Source organism: Elaeis guineensis, chromosome 13 (assembly GCF_000442705.2).
Source record: "Elaeis guineensis isolate ETL-2024a chromosome 13, EG11, whole genome shotgun sequence".
Lineage (NCBI taxonomy): Eukaryota > Viridiplantae > Streptophyta > Magnoliopsida > Arecales > Arecaceae > Elaeis > Elaeis guineensis.
The window spans coordinates 70,418,122-70,423,048 of record NC_026005.2 but is presented as its reverse complement, the minus strand read 5'-3'; the positions used below and the strand labels follow the sequence as shown (position 1 = coordinate 70,423,048).

The 4,927-nt window shown below is 38.8% G+C and overlaps 1 pseudogene; it reads left to right on the top strand.

Moving 5' to 3' along the window:
* Window positions 1-1,746: 1,746 nt before the first annotated feature.
* Window positions 1,747-4,429, top strand: LOC105056019 (uncharacterized; annotated as a pseudogene).
* The last annotated feature ends 498 nt before the right edge of the window (window positions 4,430-4,927 follow it).

The following is a 4,927-nucleotide window of genomic DNA, read 5'->3' as shown; positions in this document are numbered from 1 at the left end:
ATTTCACATCTAAGTCCAATTCGGAGCAGAAAAAATTCGGGGCATGCAAGGGTAAACACTATCCATTCACTTTTGTCGAGCATCTTCAGACTGTTAAGGGGTTATCTCCATGTGTATTAGACACATGTATCAGAAGGTGAATATTGTAGTAGATTGAGTTGCCTCTCTTTGGTTAAGCATTTTGGAGAAGTACTTTGGACTAACACAAGAATTGCTTCAAATCTGCTTCGTGATATTTTATTTTTTGATATTTTAAATTATATTCATATCAAATATGTATGAGTGCTCTATCTTGTTAAAAAGAAAAGAAGAAAGAAACAATTTCCAAGCCCGGCTCGTGCAGACTGTGGCTTGGACCAGGCCTGCCAGTCCTAATACAGGCTGTCCGGCCAGATTGAACCGGGAGTTGAATAGAAATTTTGGGTCTAAATGTGGTCCGAAGCCTAAAAATATTTAGACCCAACTTGCGCAGGCTGTAGGCGGGTCCAGTCCGGCCGGTTCCAGTCCTACTTGGAGCTACGCACCTTTGGAGTAGTAACGGCGTAACAACTTTGAGGGCCATCCATAGTAATTAAATAACGGCGTTATTCAAACGATACTGGTTAATACTAACGGCGAACGAGCAATTCATTTCTCCTCCTTTTCCAGTCCTCCCAAGTTTGCTTCCCAGAAGAGCACTTCTTCCTCTTTTATGCCTCTAGTGTTAGGGTTAGGGTTTCTTTAGGCCTTGGGAGCTCGGCCTTTCTGGCTCTTCGGTGGCTAATTCTTCATCACGATCCAAATCATCTCAAGATGATTCCTTGGAATGGCTCGGCTCCGAAATCTAGGTATAACTCGGCCCTTGCTTCGTTTCTATATCCTTTCACTGCCTTTATTTGCAGCGATGTTGCTTTAACTCTTTGCAGATTAAATGCTCTTTGTTGCCTAATTGATGTGACAATCTGGTTCTAGGGTTCAAATCTCTCGTTGGCTGTTGCATTTAGTTCGAAACTTGGACGTTTTCTAACTATTCATCCCAAGTGGATTTGATTTCGGGGGATATTTGTAGATTTTCCTTGTAGTTTCAAAGTGTTGCATGATTTTATGTTTTGATTGTTCTTATATTATGAAGCATTGCTGGTCTGGAGATCAAAGTTCTGGACTTTGGTGCATTGACTTATTGTAGCTTATTCTTCATGACTTTGTATGTTCTTGATGTCATTTATTTCGAACGTTTCTAAGGTTTAGCAGTGATTGCGAAGGCTAGATTGACAGATCATGTGGTTTTATGGAATACTAAGTTTCTGATATATTCCTTGTTTGCCTAATTTCAACATGCTTAAAGTCAGCTCACTGTGCTGTTGTTTCCTTTAATGGAATTTTTTTTCCCGTTGTTTGAGCTTGCTTTATTCATTGAATGCGGATCAACTTTTAAATATCATAAGGCATGTCTGATTGTATGCTCCTTTAGGTTTTGGTATTGTTTTGCATATCTCCGATTCTTCTTAGTAAAGCTGTTTGAATGAAGAAATGAATTATACATAAGATATCTTAGCTTACTTTGTGCAGCATAGGCAATTTGCCCAACCTATGATGGTTCTGTAGGGAGTTCTTATGAGATTTCTAATTTCTGAATTGTTCTTCTGTTCCTCCTATTAGCTGCAGGGCAGTGCTTTTGATCTTATGTCATTTAGATGGATAGTGAAGTTGGAGGAAGTATATAGGTTCATTTGGATGGTCATTTTTGCAGCAGTTTATAATGTGATGGGTCTTCTTGAGAAACACAGTTATCCTACATTTACCCAATCCTGATCACTCAGATATAATATCAGCTATGCTACTTGAGAAGGAGGTTGCACACGAATTAGCTGAAAATGAACAGGCAACAAATGGTTTGATGGAGGCAGCCCTTAGCTAAGAGGAAGTGCTTAAAAGAGAGCTAGATGATCATAAACGAATGGAAATGGTTCTTTTGCAGTCTTCTATAGACTCTGGTTTACTCAATGCAACGTCTCAAGTAAGAACCTGTTTCTTCTTTAATATAGTTTAGTCATAAATAATGTAAGTCTGTACTTGTATTTACATAAATGCAATGGAAGTTTTGAAGGCATTTTTTTGTTTCTGCTGGCATTAGAGTAGTAGGCTTAATATATTGTATTTATTAACATGGCCATCCACATGAACTTATTAGTTGCAATCATTAGCCTTTCTGTTTTGTTTTGTTTATTTTTATAAATTATTTCTATTCATTTTGTTTGAGTTTTCCATTTACATCTGGTATCCAACTTCAGGGGATATTTTCCACTGTTGTGATAATATAGAGCTGTAACAATTTCTCTGTGAAGGAACAGGGTAATCCTCCACAGGTTTTGTGAGAAACCATGGTTAATGAACAGCTGCAGAAAGAAAAGAATTTCTTTTAATCTCTAACCTTTTCAGGACCAGATGCTACTGACTGCCTGCTGGGGTAATTGGAATAAGAAAAATGGAAGGATCTTCCTTAATGAATATTTGAAATGCTGAAGCGATTTATCTGAAGATGGTTGGAATGCTGAATGACTAGAGATATCCGGTTCATAGGAAGCAGGTTTTTAACAGAGTGGTCGATCTTTTGTAGAACCTTGTATTTGTTGCTTCCCAATTTTCTTTTTCCTTATCCTTTGACTCCTTTTATCTGTATTCTTTACTCTATTAATTACTGGTTGGATTACCCTCCCTTTTCCATCAACAAAAAGGAGTCACATGATGATCGCTTTGGGTTTTCTCCTTCATTCAGCTCAAGGATATTTTAAGTATTTCATAATTTATAATATTCTTGTGCTCTGAGTTTCGTTCCCTCCTCTCCACCCACTTTTGGCATCACTTCTTTCTTGTTCACCGAATATCATGCCATCTTTGTATTACATTTCTATCTTTCTTATGATACTAATTACTTGTTAGATGTCATGTCCGCCCTTAGATTTTTATCTCTTGAAAACTTGGTGAATTACGGATTGTATTTTGAGATCCCATTATGTACCCAAGGCAAGTGCTATTGAGACCATCATTTTGTGTTATGAAGTTCAGTTAGTTGATATATTTCAGGCCTCTTTAGCATTCTTTCATTAACCATGACTTTGACCAATAAGCCATGCTCATCCAGCCATCTGTTTGCCATCATGTGAGTGGGAGCATGTTTGGTGGTTGTGGTCACATGAAGGTCTGGGCTCGCTCTCATCTCATTTTCTTTTCTTTTTCCGTACATTGTTATAATTGAAACATAGCCTTTAAGAACTGAAATTTGTTTAACTTCCCCTCGCTTTCTGTGCAACCAATCACAGCTTAAATTATTGAATATTTCACTTTGAGTTGCATGTTTTCCTTCGTTTTGGAATGTTTTATAACCTGTATTTTGTTCAATTGCTTATGTTACTGGGCAGTCCTCTCTCATTTTTGGAAGTATGCCAGTTTGCATATCTAACCTAGATTCTGATTTTAAGCAATTTCCTATACCTTCAAAGCATTCCTAGGTGTTAACCGCATTGTTTCTTTGAAATGCTTGTGAAGAACCAACTAGAAACATGCATGTATCTTATGCCTGATTGCACATTAATTGTTCTTTTTTGTCCTAGGAAATGCCTCCAAAACAAAGCCTTATAGGGATAAAGCGAAAAGCAGTATCTGAAAATCTACCAGACCAAGCACCCCAAGGAAACCATGATCAATTGCCTTTCCTAGAGCATTCACAGAATCGACAACTTGTTCTCAGACATTCACCGGGTCAACAACCATTGTTGCAACAGTCTGACAGTCAGCGACCACCACCAAACCAGATCGGATCCTTTTGGTGCAATATTTGCAAGATGAATTGTGGTAATGCTTTTAATCTCAACTGTCACTTCCAAGGAAAAAAACACCAGGCAAAATGGATTGAGGTCTCTCAATGCATGTCCTCTGAACCAAGTGGGAATGAGGTTAAACGAAGGAAGAATACCAGAAAGCATGCAAGCAACAATTCCACACCTTCAAACCAGGTAGCATACTTTTGGTGCAATCTCTGCAAAGTGAACTGTGGTAATGCTTTTAACCTTGAGTGCCACTCTCAAGGAAAAAAACACAAGGCCAAATTGAATGAGGTCTTTGGAAGCAAGAAGACCATACCAGATGGGAAAAAGGTCAAGAGAAGCAAGAAAACCAAACCTCCAAAGCCAAGTTTATTGGGATAAAACAAGAAACAGTGTCTGGAAATCTTACAGAAGGAAAGCTCTACGGAAGTCAGGATAAAAGACTGCTGCTGAAACAACTTCAAGATTTGCGGGCCCTACTGCAAGTTGCTATTAAGATGGCCTTCAAAGCACCAAGTCCAGAATCCCTGAACCTTAATGCAACAGTTACAGGTTGCTCGTCAGGATAACTACCAGATTAATTATGTATATACTTGGAAGGGATCTAAACCCACGGTTTCAAGCGACCTTTGCTATGATACAATCGAAAAATAATCTCTTGGCTCAAAAGCTTAAGCTGCTAGGGAATTGATGAAGTGTGTATTAGGTTTTTAGTTAACAAGTTCTTTGGAAGTAAGGTCACTGTGCTGAATGCAAATGAGGTCTGGAGGGCATGAATGGCAAAGCTACATGGGAGTTAGACTGTTTGGTGGAAGGAATGCAAAACGAGTGCTGGTGGCTCAGCATTTTGCTGATAGAATCATGCTGTTCCTTGCCTGGCTTTATGATAGAAGGAACAAAGAAGTGATGGTGCCTATGGTTCTTTGTTGCTGGGGAGTGCAAAATCTGAGTGTATACTTGGATCTAAATATCTGGAATCTTTCAAGAGGAATCGTGAGTCTCTGAATGATGGCCTGCTATGAAAAAAGGGATTTGATGCATGGAGTGATTTATTGAATGGAGGATCATAGCCATTAGCCAACTTCAAGAAGGGGAGGCAGAGGGACTGGGGGCTGGCGGAGTTA